General features: G+C 42.8%; 1 protein-coding gene across 7 annotated transcripts in view; it reads right to left on the reverse strand.

Moving 5' to 3' along the window:
* The window catches only part of elf1 (E74-like ETS transcription factor 1), a 269,537-nt gene that overhangs the window by 51,262 nt on the left and 200,914 nt on the right, over positions 1-17,361 (reverse strand). The gene's annotated exons all lie outside the window — the stretch shown is intronic.

The raw sequence follows: 17,361 nt of genomic DNA on the forward strand, positions 1-17,361 counted from the left end.
AGAATCAAGTATCCAGCAATGTGAATGGCATGATCCAAAATCAGACTGACCCGAAGTGTAAATATCTTTGCATGATTTGCTGGTTCAGTATATCTTCTAGAGTTCTGGTATGTCTTAATGAAGAACACTTTGAGGTAATTGCAGAACTGCCAATTTTAATATTTTTGAAAAGGAGTTTTATTTGTTGATCAGAATGACTGACTGGTTTATTGCAGCACTGTACGGCAGACAGATATGGATTTGCAAAAATATTTCTAAACTTCAGGAGGTGCCAATTATGCCCAACGCATGAGGGAAGGTGGGTCAAGTACAGACCTGACACTTCCACGGGGGCTGTAAGAAGACAGAGTTCCAGAACATCACTGATACTTTGATGCACTTGTATATGATTTCACTAACAAGAGAGTTTGGCAGATGCCCGATAACCTTTATCTGAGGCATGGTGAGCAATATGCAGGTCATGAAGGAGTAACAGAAAGAAAGTAAATGAAACAAAAAAGTGCCAAGTTACACCGGAAGAAATTTTATAAAGGAACCCATTAGATAACACCTTTAGAAATCCCAAAATTTTCAATTTTTATAGGCCTTTAATAAAGGCAGAAAGACAATTCTGTATTAATCACAGAGCTTATTCATATTGGGATCTGAATTTGTGAAATGTTCTTGCCCACTTTTTTCCAGAATCTCAAAGAGCTCAGTGCACATACACATGATGTAGTGTCGATGAGTCATTTCAACGTACATTAACTACACTAGGGGGCATCTCAGTTCAAGGCAAACTTAAAAGCCCTTAAAACACTTAAGGTACAATTTTTGGCAATTATTCTAAGAGCATTCAAGCTTCAACAGAAACTGCAGATGAAGGAAACTCCCACAAACTTGGGAATTGGGAACAACAACATCTCGACTGAGACTGTCCCCAGGAGACAGCATTTTTGTATCAAATTTGAAGCTGATCAACTATTCAGGATTTTTGAGAACAAATCAGCATCCCCGACAGAGAAACGTTCATTCTTAAATTGAGAAGTATATTTCTTTAAAAGGTGGGGAGCTAAAGACAACATGGGATGAAGTAGCAAGTCGTAGGAAAAGGTGTAATGAGCCTTTTAGTATCCTAATTTTTGATTCTGATTTCCCACATTACTTTATTATTGTCTGGAAAGCAAGGTTTGAATGGTTTCATGCTACCAAACTGCTCTGGTCTTGAACAGTTAGTATGGATGCAGAAGCAGCTAACCCTATTGACATTAAAAACAAGTCAGCAACTTTTCAGCATTATGACCGAACTGTTTAGTTCTCCACACAACCTTCATCATCCTGACACAGAGTGGAAAGGAACAGTTACTACATGAAAATATTCTTCCTAACCCCTCAATCCACCAGAAGAAAACGAAAAAAAGAAATCAATTGCTAATGGATTTTGGAGGAGGTTTATTCTACATCATAGTCTGTTGTGATGCTCATGCTCAATAATGAGGGCCCTCAGGTTACCAGAAGATACAGCAAAAGTTTTTTTAAAAAGCAATGATGATTTACAGCGCATGAAAAATGCCTTTTCAAATGTTTTCAATGTGTATAATGTGCAGGAACATGGAAGAAAACTTACAATATTTGCAATCCAAACAGATATGCAATTATGGTGAATTGCAAAATAATTTTAAATATTTATACAATCAGCATACAGAAAGTTCCACAAAATCTGAGAATGCATAAGCCTGAACATCAAACCTCTGTTAGTGAAGATATCATCAAGGGATTTCAAGAAAATGGACAAGATTAACAATCCAAGTACATTACATTACAGGTCTAATCCAACCATTCCTCAGAGATTCAAGTTTATCTCCGGATGATTGATGAAATTATTTTCAAAAGAACCAACTTTTTTCCAGGTGTAAATTCCACCTTTGATGCAGGAACCTTTCTGTACAACTTCAGTTATCATAAACTGGCAGGCTTCATTCCTGCAAGGTACCGAGACAGATTTTGTACCATATATTGCAGCACATAAGCCAAGTCCATTTTTCCACCCCCACCCCCTAAAAGTCATGTTGTTGTATTTACTCAGTATTTAAGTCAACTTCCTTTCTAGCCTTGGCATGTTATACTTGTATTAGCAGGCATCTCAATTCTTCATCCCACAAGTGCATATTTTTCTTGTCTGTTCTTATCTTATAACTGAGAGTTAAGGAACAAAATAGATGATATCGGCAATGTTAGAGAGATGTGCAGGATTTTAAAAAGGTACCCCTAACTGTTCACTAGAGGCAGATAACATTTCAAAATATCATCATGCACACTTGTGCTAACACTTCACTTATATACAGTACTTGGCGGATAAGTTGACCATAGGTTTTAGAAGGATAATGCAAGTCTCTGAGGGTCAGCGTACAGACTAACATATATGGGTTCTGACTTATTTCTGATCTATTATTTGTTAAAAAAAATCTACACATTTGACATTTGAAAGAGATGAACAGTAACAATGTAAAATGATATTAATAAGTTGATCACCAGGCAAAGAAGCTAAGCCCCGAATGACAATCAAACCGTGATGCATTACTGCCAAATTCGAGAAATGTTCAGCCCTGGTATGAAGAGTGATTATAAAACTGGCTGCTTATTTCCTTTATAATCTGAAGATGGATCATCATCATTACAGAAAATTCAAAGGAAATGGCTTGTATAAATTGCACCAGCAATAGTTTGCGATGTTTTCCTGCTACTGAATCATAGCAGAGTCTCAGTGGTTCCACCATTATACCAATAGGTTTCTCCTTGCTGTAATGATGATGAAGAAGTGATTTTGTGGAGTGTAATTAACTCCACCATTATCCAAAACCGATTTTTCTGCCAATTGTACATTCCCCTGCATTAATCCAACAAGGTGGTCGTTAAAAGGTTATTTTTTTTTCCTCTGTGTTCTATGTGAAATTAGACATGTCAAATTCACTGCCAATTGTAAACAAGGGAGAAAATGTATTACAGGGTAATACAGTTCCACTAAATAGTTGTTTGCAACTTTGGATTGGCACATGGATTGTGTGGTGGTAATGAATTAGAGGAGAACTTAAATCCTGCATTTTATGGCATGTGGCCATGTTGTGAAGTTTTATTTGGAGTGACACGGGCTGATGTGAATCGCAGTGTTGTCCATTCTGTGAAACACTGTCAAAATTGCAGCTCAAAAGAAGTGACTCACAGATTTCTAGGTACTTAAATTTCCAGTTATCCAATCTAATCATAAGTAATACGCTGCTCTTTGAACTAAGTCAGAAGGTTGTGGGTTCTAGGCCTATACCAGAGGTTTGAGAACATAGTCCAAGCGAACACTTCAACAGCAGTACTGTGGATGTGCTGCAGTCTCAAAAAACAAAATGGATTCTGAAATGGCATGTTCAACCTAGGGTCCACGACTCTCACGTTTGTGTGGGTCTACAAATATACCATGGCACTATTTTGAAGAAAAAAAGAACAGTTGCATTGGCCAGAATTTATTTCTCAATTAATGTTCACTAAAACAGATGATCTGATCATCATTACATTGCTCACTTGCTCCTTTTCCGACTACACAAGTGTCGAACTGATCTCTTTTCTCACTGTCTCCCTGGCAACCACTCCACCCCTCTCCACCCACCACCTTTAAATCCTCCCGAGCGGCTCTAGCAATCCATCCTTTTTTGTACAGGCCACTTTTACGCAGAAGAGATTCCAATAATCCAAAAAATGTGAACCCTTCTCCCCTACACCAGCACACCACACATTCATCTGTTCTATCCTCCTATTCCTACATCACCCTCAAGGACCTTTCTAAATTCCTCCCTAATTTGTTGAATTCTCTCCTCAGAACCTCATCATTTTCTCTTCCTATGTGCTGGTCCCTCTTTCCTTTGAGAATATTATACACTCTTTCAGAGATATTCTTGATTCCGACACCAGGGAAGCAATACACCATTCTGATGTCTCATTGCCAGCTGCAAAAACAACGGTCTTTGGCTCTAACTCGAGAGTTCCCTGTCACAACTGATCAGGTATGATGACATAGTAGGTATGGTTAGTAGGTCTCCTGATGACACCAAAACTGGTGGTGTAGGGGCCTGCCAAGATTACCTCAGAATACAATTGCACCTTGATCAGATGGACCTGTGGGCCAAGCAGTGGGCAGATGGAGTTTAATTTAGATTGGTGCTGCATTTTGGAAAGGCAAGTCAGACTTATACACTTAATGGTAAGATCATGGGGAGTGTTGCTGAACAAAGAGACATTGGAGTATAGGTTCATTGTGCCTTGAAAGTAGAGTCACAGGTAGATAGGATAGTGAAGGCGGCATTTAGTATGCTTTCCTTTATTGGTCAGAGCATTGAGTATAAGAGTTGGGAAGTCATGTTGCGGCCGTACAGGACATTGGTTTACGATACTTTTGTGCATTTCTGCTCTCCCTGTTACAGGAAGGATGTTGTGAAACTTGAAAGGGTTCAGAGAAGCTTTACAAAGATGTTGCCAGGGTTTGTAGGTCTGAGTTACAGGGAGAAGCTGAATAGATTGAGGCTGTTTTTCTTTAAGTTTCAGAGGCTGAGGCGTGACCTTATAGATGTTCATGAAATCAAGAGTGGCATGGACAGAGTGAATAGACAAGGTCTTTTCCCCAGGATGGGTGAGTCCAGAACTAGAGGGCATGGGTTTAGGGTGAGGGGGGAAAAATTTAAAAGGGACCTAAGGGGCAACTTTTTCACACAGAGGGTGGTACGTGTATGGAATGAGTTGCCAGAGGAAGTGGTGGAGGCTGGTACAATTACAACATTTAAAAGGCATCTGGATGGGTACATAAATATGAAGGGTATAGAGGAACATGGGCCACATGCTGGCAAATGGGACTAGATTAATTCAGGATATCTGGTTGTTGTGGACGAGTTCGACCAAAGGGTCTACATCCGTGCTATACATCTCTATGACTCCATGCTCCATATGGCATCTTACTCTGTGATGATTGGCTTGGCTTCCTGTATTTACAACTTCAAAAAGTACTCAGTGGCCAGAAAGCACTTTGGGTTAACCTGTGTTCATGAAAGGTGCTAGGTAGATTGATTTGAGTCCTTTCAACCCTTTGGAGTCATACAACATAAACAGATGATGGCAAATCTCAAAATGCCGCTCAACACATTTGCTCAGCAGGGTCCCAAGAAATTACACACCCCAAAAAAGAAAACCAGATTAGAGTAGTTAAGTTAGAATTCAGCACTTCTGGATTCAACAGAAAAGTATTGGTGAGGGACAGAATTGAGCTCAGTAATGAATTTTGTGCAGAGGGGTTAGGTCCCTGAAGCTGTCACGGAGATGAATATCACAGATTACAAATACCACACTGTAGACTGCGCTTGAACACACTGCGCTCTAGAATAATCTACAGCTGACTACACTAGAACGCTACCTTCTGGAAGAAACACAGGGAGCAAATGGACTTGAACACATCAGGATAAATATATTACCTATTCTAACTATAAGTCAGAGCCTGGTATTATCTATGAGTTACATGTATTCAGTTTCCACATATAACAAATTGTGCTACTTGGAAGTATAAGTCTGAAGACACAGTCTTTGAATTTGCCTTTTTCTCAACCGTTCTGGAAAGAACCTAAACTCAAAGTGGCACAAAAGCACACAGTACAAGTCTGAGAATTCCTCTCCCCAGCCCCCCGGCAGAATAGACTTTCAGCATTCAGAGCAGGCCCCTTGCATGAAGGTTTGCCAAATGGCAATGGGTCAACGAAGAGGCAACAAGTGCTAACTAAACCATGAACCAGCTAAGCGGCAGCACCTTCACCAGGGAACAAGGAGGACGCTCAAGCAGTCTGAGGGGACAAAACCAAATTCAGAATTGAGAGAAGGGCTACAGAACTTCCCCGAGAATTAAAAGCATCAAGATGTTCTGCAGTTAATGCTACATTGTGAAATGCAGTGTTGCACAAACGGTCATCTGATCCTAATTATGACTCATAATGGGAAATGAAGTTTGTCATGGGCCTCCACATTTCTACACTGTTCCTATGGTCAAATTTGCAACTCAGCTCAGCAAAACAACAGCCTAGCTTAGCCCTTCTTCTTAAAAAAAATTGGACACAGCTTTCTCTCTCTCACACACACACACAAAATAATTACGATAAACTTTGTAGACCATCTTCTTTCCTCCCCCTCCTCAGATTGGAATAATTAACTGGCTTTAAAAAAAATAAAGAAAGCTCAGTTTACATTCCTGGTCTGTATCATGTTGGTTGGCCTCTGTAGTAGAGATTTTATATGCTTGGGGGGGGGGAATCAGTTAGCTCAGTTGGCTGGATAGCTAGTTTGCAATGCAGAGTGATGCCAACAATATGGGTTCAAATCGTACACTGGCTGAGGTTACCATGAAAACCATTCCTTCCCAACCTCTCCCCTCACCTGAGACACGAACAGCCTGTGGTCTACTAGGACTACGGTGACTGTCTTTAGAGGTGGTGTATGCAACCTCAGTATCCCTAGTTTGGTTGGTTGGTTGACTTGATGGGTTCAGTAATTTACCTGTCCTCTACCTTCTGCTGCAAAATGTGCATATTTGAAGTAAATGTGGTCTACGATGCCTCTTCCAGTGCCAAATATTGGTCTTACCATGTGAAGAACAGATAAAGGAGGAGATTTTTCCTATAATCCAGCACATCATGAGGAGCAGAGAAAACAAAATGGTGATGAAGAATGGATGGATGGATGGAAAATAATTAAATGGAAGCTGGCTTCGGAGTACAAGGTAGGATTGGAGAACAGTGAGACGCAGATCAAAGTGGCCTCTCTGCAAAGGGGAAAAACAAACATCTCTGGAACAGGACTCAAATCGAAGCAGTAGTATTACAATGTTCTGGATTTTGTTAAAAAATACACATGGATATTAGAAACAGTTGAGATTCAGATCTCTCTAGAACAAATGAACCAAATGGCTTTCCTTATCTTGTAACCTTACGATCACCTAGGCATCCTGTTAGAATTACTTAATTATCCTCTTCAGAAGAATTATCCACTGCCACCAGGTCAGAATAAGGCTGCTTCCAACTGGAATGGTCCTTGCAGCTAAATAACTTTCCAGAAAGACTCAAAACTTGTGCAAAATGGCCAACTGGGTGAAAACTGGAGCTAGCACCTGTGGAGCCGTTTCACAGAAATGCTTCAATACTTTCAAACATTGGCAGAAATAAACCAAATAAACAGGATTCCTTTCGGTAAACATATTTTACTACTCTATAAACTTTAGTCTAAGCTAGGAAGGAAGCAATGTGTGCCAATGAACTCCTTAACCCCTTCCAAGCTCATTTGCATTATCATTTTAATAAGGGCCAATGTAGCATAGCACACAAATCTTGTGTGTCAGTGAAAGCAGATTCGATGTTGCTTAGGCAACTGTGACAGCTTCAAGTGGGCAAACTCAAACAAACCAAGCAAATTACCCCACCCAGACTCTGAGCTGGAGATATTTTCAGCATTACTTCCCTTTTAGTGTAGTCAAATATGTAAATATCGCAGACACGTTCAGAATCAACAAATGTAGCACCTTAAAATAGCAGGGAAAAGATGATGGTGGAAAGCACCCAGTTCTATAGAAACGCCAGCAAGTTGGACCATAATTGCTGCTGCGTCTACATTGGCAACTCTGATTGTTACCAAGATTTGCAAGCAACTGTTATACCTAGCATGTTATTCCAGTCAATTGGTATGTCTCCAGCACCACCTTCGTTTTAATTTCTTTGTAATTATCTCCATGCCTCAATTAACCAGAATGTAGATCATCCTGTCACTTGTTATTTCGTTGCTGACACTTTACTGGCACTATCTGACACTGTTGATCACCTGCTGAGAACTATTATATGGCCTATCGATAGTCCACTCACAACATTTGCATGATCTTTTGATCTCTCTGGTTATAAAGTCTGTGCTGGGTGCTCTCTTCACTTCACCTGGCGATGGGGCAGCACTGCAAAAACTTGTGATTTCAAATAAACCTGTTGGACTATAACCTGGTGTTGTGTGACTTTTGACCAATATCACTCTTAGTCATCATGGTAAAACAGTCAATAAATAAATAAAAGGAGGTCTCTGTGCAATTTGGTTACTTTACATTGAACCGGTTTTAAAATTTTTATACTATTCCATAACTCCCTGACCACAGAGTTCATGGAGGCCTTACCACACTTTATCCCTAACCTGTGGGCTGGTTACCTTCGAACTATAGGTAACCATCTGTGTTTCTATCCAATGGTGCAAGATTGTCATGATTAGATTAGATTAGATTAGATTAGATTACTTACAGTGTGGAAACAGGCCCTTCGGCCCAACAAGTCCACACCGCCCCGCTGAAGCGCAACCCACCCATACCCCTACATCTACCCCTTACCTAACACTACAGGCAATTTAGCATGGCCAATTCACCTGACCTGCACATTTTTGGACTGTGGGAGGAAACCGGAGCACCCGGAGGAAACCCACGCAGACACGGGGAGAATGTGCAAACTCCACACAGTCAGTCGCCTGAGGCAGGAATTGAACCCAGGTCTCTGGCGCTGTGAGGCAGCAGTGCTAACCACTGTGCCACCGTGCCGCCCTAAACATAGCTGCTTGCCACTGTTGCACAGTTTGTTTTCAGTGCTCATTGTGAAGAGAAGACGCTGCTGATCAAGGTAAATCCAGGATGTTCTAAGTTAGAGCAGGGACGTGGCCCTCAAAACATTGTTGGAATCTCATTCTGTACTGCGGTTGTATCTCAATACCAAACTTCCAACTCCAGTACACGTGATATTTGTGCTTCAACACTCTCCGAAACTCGCTGCTACACCCTGTCCGTTATCGTGCGGGCAAAATGCTATGTTATAAAAAAAGAAAACGCCCTTAAAGTCTCGGAGGGCAAAGGCAGCATTTCTACATTGTCAAAACTCTGCATCATAAAGAACATTGTCAGTTAATACGAACTCAGATATTTCTCCCATAATCTACTTACACGCATGGAACCTTTCAAAAGGTAACCCTTTTTAGCAGTTGTGCAGTTATTCTTTTCTGACACATTTATTACAAGTGCACAAAGCTAAAAGGTTGGGAACTCCCTGGAAGCTGCTCTGGCCAAATAAGTTTGATGGAGCCAGCGTTGCAGGGGAAACCCAGCCTGAGTGCTGAGCTAATAATGGAGAAGAGAGAGTAGATCCCCAGAGATGTCTTGGCACATACCACTACCTATAGTGGACTTGCACATTCTTCAGAGATGAAAGGTGCAGATGGTTAAGAATGATGGACGAGAACACAATCTTCACAAATGCTGCCAACTGTCTTCTTTCTGCATAATAAAACATATCATTCAAAGACTCCACAGTTCCACACATGAATGCAATGGCATCAGCATTCAGACCATTTTGATTCTGCTTCTATGAAGCTTTCTTCCCAATTAGTAACTCCATATGAATGCTGCTATTATTGTGGATCAGTTAGCTGGACGGCTGGTTCCCAATGCAGAGGGGTGCCAACAGTATGAGCTCAATTCCCTCGCCTGTTGAGATTCTCATGAAAGATTCTCCTTCTCAACATCTCCCCTAGCCTGAGGAGTGGCAACGCTCAGGTTAGACCACCATCAGTCATCTCTCCCTAATGAGACGGTAGGTCTGGAAGGACTCTGGTGACTTTTTACAGCAGGCATATCTGATAGCATATGTGGCAGATGGTGAAGGAAGCAACAAGGAGGAATAATCTGTTTGATCACATCTTTATCGAGCTACCTATTGCAGATACATAACAGATACAATGCAGCATAATCAGTGCACAGTCGTTGTTGTGGAGACTAAGTTCCCATCTTTGCAGTTAGGATACCCTCCTCCCAAAGTAAATAGGATAAACTTTAATCAGATCGAGCAACAGAAAACTGGGCCCACAGCATCTCATGGATACCATCCGCAGCAAAGTTCTCTTCAATCATAATCTAAAACATTTCCCCATTCTACCATTACCATCAAGCTGGCAGATTGAGCCTTGTTCAAGAGAAGTGTCAGGGCATGCCTGGAACACTCCCTGTGATATCACAAAATGGCTCAAGGTACTGGACACTGGAAAAATCTTGGCCCCTGTCAACACTTCAGCAATAGTACTGAAGACTTGTGCTCCAGGACTCACTGCATCCCTAGCCAAACTGTTCCAATATAGCTACAACATTGGCATCTTCTCAACAATGTGGAAAATTGCCCAGGTATGTCCTACACACAAAAGCAGGACAAAGCCACTCTAGCCAATTGGCAAAGTGATGGAAAAAGTTGTAGACAGTGCTATCAGTGGCACTGGCAAATAAACGTGATCAAAATGATGATTGTTGGGATCCAGCCACTGCCTCTGAACTCCCTGACCTAATTACAGCATTGGTCCATAAAAGACCTGAATTCCAGAGGGCAGGTGGAGTAACTAACCATGCCATCAAGGCAGTATTTGACCAAGTATTGTATTAAGGAGCAAAACTGGAGTCAATGGGAACTGGGGGAAAGCTCTCCGCTGATTGGAATCTTGCCCAGCACAAGGGAAGACGTATGAGTTTGTGGGAGGTTAATCATCTCAGCTCCAGGACATCTCTGCAGGAGTTTCTCAGGATTACGTTCTAGGCCCAACCATCTTCAACTGCTTCATAAATGACCTTCCCTCCATCACAAGGTCAGAAGTGTGGATATTCACTGACGACTGCACGATGTTCAGCACCATTCATGACTCCTCAGATACTGAAGCTGTCAGCGTTCAAATGCAGCAAGACCTGGATAATAGCAAGGCTTTGACTTGTAATTGGATAGTAACATTCACAGAACAAAGAACATTACAGCGCTGTACAGGCCCTTCGGTCCTCGATGTTGTGCCGACCTGTGAAAATAATCCGATGCCCAGCTACACTGTTGCATTATTATCCATATGTATGTCCAATGCCCTTAAGGTCAGCGAGTCTAATACTGTTGCGGGCAGGCTGTTCCAAGGCCCTACTACTCTCTGAGTGAAGAAACTACCCCTAATATCTGTCCAAAATCTATCACCCCTCAATTTAAAGTTATGTCCCTTCATGTTAGCCTTCACCATCCAAGGAAACAGGCTCTCACTGTCCACCCTCTGATTATCTAATACGTCTCAATTAAGTCACCTCTCAACCTTCTTCTCTCCAATGAAAACAGCTTCAGTTCCTTCAGCCTTTCCTTATAAAGACCTTCCTTCCACACCAGGCAACGTCCTAGTAAATCTCCTCTGAACCCTTTCCAAAGCTTCTACATCCTTCCTATAATGCGGTGACCAGAACTGCATGCAATACTCCAGCTGTGGCCTTACCAGTGTCTTGTACAGCTGAAGCATGACCTCGTGACTCCGAAACTCAATCCCCCTACCAATAAAAGCCAACACACTGTCTGCCTTCCTAACAACCTGGGTGGCAACTTTCAGGGATTTATGCACCTGGACACCGAGACCTCTCTGTTCATCTATACTGCCAAGAATTTTACCATTAGCCCAGTATTCTGTGATCCTGTTACTTCTTCCAAAGTGAACTACCTCACACCTTTCCACATTAAACTCCATTTGCCACTTCTCAGCCCAGCTCTGCATCTTATCTATGTAATGGAAAATTTAAAAATGTTACATTTACTGTGAAATTTGAAAAATAATGCTTTTCCAAAATTCAATGCTTGCTGAACTTCGTAAACAATATCTAGCTAAGGTTTGCAGCCAGCTTGTCTGTGCGAATTCTGTAAACATTCAACTCGACCTGGTGACAGTCGAACTCCGTGAAAGCTGAAGAACTGTTATGTCCAAGACCAAGGGATGAGAGAATAACAACTTGACTTTTCCCAGTCTTTGCCCTTGAGAGTGTGATAACAAACAGTATAAGACAAGTATCTAAATAATACTCAGGTACCCCTTACATTGAGGCATCTGGCTGAATGTACTGGGTCAATTCTGAAGAATTTAAATAAAGCTCCCTTCTTTGCTCTTGCTAACAGTTGAGTCAAGTTGATTTAATTTTCATGACAGTAAACTTGGGGGTTTCGTCCAGGACCCCGTGACTGGGAGAAATTTTGAAGATTCCCGGGAGGTGCAGGCACCAGTGCCTTGAAGGTGCCTGCGCTGAATTGGCCCTTTTGCATGAGAGGATTGGGAATCTGTGGATCGCCCTAGCACCGGGGCTCGAATCGAACAGGGTCAGTGTAAGAGTCGTGGCTTAAGTAATCCTACATAGAGACTCATTCTAAGAGAATAAATACAGCAGGAAAAGGGTTCAGTGAACTCTCGAGTGGTATTAGAGCAAAACCCAAGGGAAGGGGATTGCCATCTCTAGAGTGTTTAGGAGACAGCAAGTGTAAAGATAGTTTTAGATTTGGAACCACCACTGGCCGAGTTAGTCTCGCCAAAGACGTACCGGGTATGTGGTTTCTTGGTTTACGAAAACCAAGGCATTGAGGCAGACGTGCCCTCTGCGAGAGGGGACCTCCGGAGGTAAGAAAGCAAAAGGGAAAAGATAATGGTACCACAAGAGAGAGCTGAACACTTTTCCAGTTACACTAAAAATGGGCTCTGGCAAGAGCAAACAAAAGGAGAGTCCACACAGGACTTGGAATGGCCAACCAAAAATACAATACATGCTAAATAATTACAGCCCAGAGTCTGTAAAACAGTTAGAATTGTGGATCAAGAAATGTGGTTTTCCGGAGGGAGGAGGTTTTAGTAAAAGACAGCTGGAAATATGGAGGTCGAGGTTGGAGGAGAGAGAGAAGGAGAAAAGGAAGGGAAAAATAGATCCTGTGAATTGGAGTGCTTACACATGTGAAAGGCTGAGGCTGATATCAGAGAAAGAAAATCTCCGATGTCCGATGGCTCCTCAAGAATTTAAATAAAGCTCCTTTCTTTGCTCTTGCGAACAGTTGAGTCAAGTCGATTTAATTTTCACAACAATCTATGTCCCTCCATAACCGACAACATCCTTCAGCACTATCCACAACTCTGTCTATCTTAGTGTCATCTGCAAATTTACTAACCCACCCCCAGATCATTTATCAAAATGACAAACAGCAGTGGCCCCAAACAACCTCAGTGGATGAGTCCTCAACGTTCTCTCAGCTGCTGTAATACTACCCTCGATAAACAATGCCACACCCCCTGCCTCTTTTCCCATCTTCTCTGTACTTGCCAAAACATCTAAATCCCAGAATCTGTCCTTCCTCTTCCTGTCCTTCCTCTAGTCATGTCTCTGAAATGGCCACAACCCATGCTGCAAATTCAACCACCTTATTGATGGGATAGTGGCTCAGTGGTTAGCACTGCTGCCTCGCAGCACCAAGGACTGGGTTCAATTCCTGCCTCGGGTGACTGTCTGTGTGGAGTTTGCACATTCTCCCCGCATCTGCGTGGGTTTTCTCCAGGTGCTCCAGTTTCCTCCACAATCCAAAAGCTGTGCAGGTCCAGTAAACTGAACATGCTAAGTTGCCCATAGTGTTAGGCTTCCAATCTAGCTCCCTGAATTTCTGTCTTAGGTAGGAAGAAAGGTGAGGATCTATGTCGCTGGTGCCTATGTGGGCCACGACTTGGGGCTGCTCCCCCTCCCCCTCAAGAATCCTGAAAACACGATCAGAAACATCACGAACCCTGGGACCTGGGAGGCGACAAATCAAACATGAGTCTCTCTCGTTCCCACAGAACCTCCTATCCGTCTCCCTAACTATGGAGTCCCCAATGACTAAAGTTTTGCTCCTCTTGCCCCTTCCCGTTTCAGCAACAGCGACAGACTCTGCGCCAGAGGCCTGTGCCCCATTGCTTACCCCAGGTAGGTCGCTCCCTCCAGCAGTATCCAAAATGGTATACTTATTGTTGAGGGGAACTACCACAGGAGATCTCTGAACTGCCCACCAGTTCTATTTCCTACCCCTGACAGTAACCCATCCACATTCTTCACGCAGCTATGGAGTAACTACTTCTCTGTAACTTCTCTCAATAATGCCCTCTGCCTCCTGAATGATCTGAAGTTCATCCAGCTTCAGTTCCCTGACACTGTTCGCGAGGAGCTGGAGTTGAATGCTCTCTGCACAAATGAAGTCAACAGGGACATTAGAGGTTACCCTTACCTCCCACGTAGTGCAGGGGAACATCCAACTGCCCTAACCATATTCCTACTCTTCTAAATTCCCAAATAGACGTTTGAAAAAATGAAACATGAAAGAAAATACTTGCCACCTTACCAACTGATGCATAGAACTTTTGTTTTGGTTAGAGGAGGAGCATGGGTGGGAGACACGACCAGAGTAGTGTTTTGGGTAAAGCGACCGTCTAAATCTAACCTTGTTACATCACACTGTAAATTTTTGCTATAAATTCTGTGTCCTACAACTGTATACTCCACAACCACCTGATGAAGGAGCAGCACTCCGAAAGCTAGTGTGCTTCCAATTAAACCTGTTGGACTATAACCTGGTATTATGTGATTTTTAACTTTGTACACCCCAGTCCAACACCGGCATCTCCAAATCATTGTGATCTCACGACAGCCTCCTGCCCGACACTTCCGCACTTCCTGCTGCTGGCACAACTCATACTATACAGCTACCAGTCAATGACTACCTCCAATAAGAGAGAATCTTGACATCATCCTTCAACTCTGCCATTGCTGAATTACTCACTACCAAAACTTTGGTTTACCATTGTCAAAAAAACTGAAATAGCTTAGCCACATAAAATCTGTGGTTTTAATAACAAGTTAGATACTAGGAATTATAGTCATAGTCATAGAGATGTACAGCGTGGAAACAGACCCTTCAGTCCAACCCGTCCATGCTGACCAGATATCCCAACCCAATCTAGTCCCACATGCCAACACCCGGCCTATAGCCCTCCAAACCCTTCCTATTCATATACCGATCCAAATACCTCTTAAATGTTGCAATTGTACCAGCCTCCACCACATTCTCTGGCAGCTCATTCCATACACGTACCATCCTCTGCATGAAAAAGTTGCCCCTTAGGTCTCTTTTATATCTTTCCCCTCTCACCCTAAACCTATGCCCTCTCGTTCTGGACTCCCCGACCCCAGGGAAAAGACGTTGTCCATTTATCCTATCTATGCCCCTCATAAATTTGTAAACTTCTATAAGGTCACCCCTCAGCCTCCGACGCTCCAGGGAAAACAGCCCCAGCCTATTCAGACTCTCCCTGTAGCTCAGATCCTCCAAGCCTGGCAACATCCTTGTAAATCTTTTCTGAACCAATTCAAGTTTCACAACAACTTTCTGGTCCGAAGGAGACCAAAATTGCACACAATATTCCAACAGTGGCCTGACCAATGTCCTATACAGCCGCAACATGACCTCCCAACTCTTGTACTCAATACTCTGACCAATAAAGGAAAGCATACCAAACGCCTTCTTCACTATCCTATCTACCTGCGATTCCACTTTCAAGGAGCTATGAACCTGTGCTCCAAGGTCCCTTTGTTCAGCAACACTCCCTAGGACCTTACCATTAAATGTATAAGTCCTGCTAAGATTTGCTTTCCCAAAATGCAGCACCTCACATTTATCTGCATTAAACTCCATCTGCCACTTCTCAGCCCATTGGCCCATCTGGTCAAGATCCTGTTGTAATCTGAGGTAACCCTCTTCACTGTCTACTTCATCTCCAATTTTGGTGTCATCTGCAAACTTACTAACTATACCTCTTATGCTCGCATCCAAATCATTTATGTAAATAACAAAAAGGTAGAGGGCCCAGCACCGATCCTTGTGGCACTCCACTGGTCACAGGCTTTCAGTCTGAAAAACAACCCTCCACCACCACCCTCTTCTGTGGTGAACAGCTAATTTCCTGTTCTCCAATACAAATCCAATATATGCAAGATTGCAGTAAGAAGTGTAATGGAATACTGTCCACTTGTCTGAATGAATGCAGCTCCAACGACATGCAAGGAACTTCAGAGCATCCAGGTCAAAGCAGCCAACACAACTGATACACACTGCTGCCAGTAGATGGGGTATCATCTACAAGATCCAAGACTGCAGCTCATGAAGACTTCTCCCGATAGCTCCTTCCAAACTTGTGACCTTTAGCATTTTGAAGGACGACAACAGCAGATACATGGGAGCACAACCACCTGAAGGGTTCGCCTTCAAGCCACTCACCATCCTGACTTTGAAATATTCCTTTCACTGTCATTGGGTCAGAATCCTGGAATTCCCTCCCTAACAGCACTGTGAATATACCTGCAGCCCAAGTACTGCAGCAGTTCAAGGTGGTCACTCACCACCACCTCCTGCCCGAGGGCAACTAGGCTGGGCAATAAATGCTGGTCAAGTCAGTGATACCCATGTCCCATGAATGATTTTTTTTAAATGAGCTTGTGATTTGAAAGAAAGTCTCAAATGGCATGGTGGAAACAAATCATGTCAGGATACTGACCGTGCAGATCCTTTGTATTTGCTCTCTACAGAATGTCAGCCTAAATTTTCAATCCATGGGTAGGAAATGGAAGCAGCCACTGTTTTGGGTCCCAGATGCGTCCTGGGCTACTAATGGCCACTAATCAGCAACAGCAACTCAGATACACAGATCCTTTATTGAACAGGAAGCCAGAGGCCTTCCAGCCTTTGAGCAGCCCTCAGCTGCAACGACAATGTCAGTAACCACAAATTCAGCAAAGACAGGCCCCTCAGCCAATTCTCATTCAAAATGGAAAAAAAAACAACCAGTCCACCACTTGAAAGGGTTCAAAAAAGGATGTTGCCAGGGTTGGAGGGTTTGAGCTATAGGAAGAGGTTGAATAGGCTGGGGCTGTTTTCCTTGGAGCATCAGAGACTGAGGGGTGACTTTACAGAGGCTTATAAAATCATGTGAGGCATAGATAACGTGAATTTTTTCCAAGGTAGGGGAGACCAAAATTAGAGGACATAAGTTTGAGGTGAGGGGGAAAGGATTTAAAAGGGACCCCAGGGGCAATATTTTCATGCAAAGAGTGACGCGTGTATGCGGCAAGCTGTCAGAGGAAGTGGTGGAGGCTGGTACAGTTACAACATTTAAAAGGCATCTGGATGAAGGGTCTTGTCCAAAATGATAAAGAATTCGTCAACACTTTTCCTAAAAAGATGGAACGGTTTTGTACATATCTGTTGAGTTTGCCACAGAGCCCATATGAACTTGTCTGGTGATACTTGAGAGAGGAATCTGTGGGGCCAAATAAAGTTGGCACAAATGGTGGCTGTTGTCTTGTCATGCATGTCTGTTGTCAACTTCATTCAGCCCTTCCAGCCTTCCGAAAAGCTGTCTGCTCAAATTGACAGGGTAGCAACCATGCCCAAAATGGCTGCCGGC

This window comes from Chiloscyllium punctatum, chromosome 25, assembly GCF_047496795.1.
Source record: "Chiloscyllium punctatum isolate Juve2018m chromosome 25, sChiPun1.3, whole genome shotgun sequence".
In the NCBI taxonomy this organism is placed as follows: Eukaryota; Metazoa; Chordata; class Chondrichthyes; order Orectolobiformes; family Hemiscylliidae; genus Chiloscyllium; species Chiloscyllium punctatum.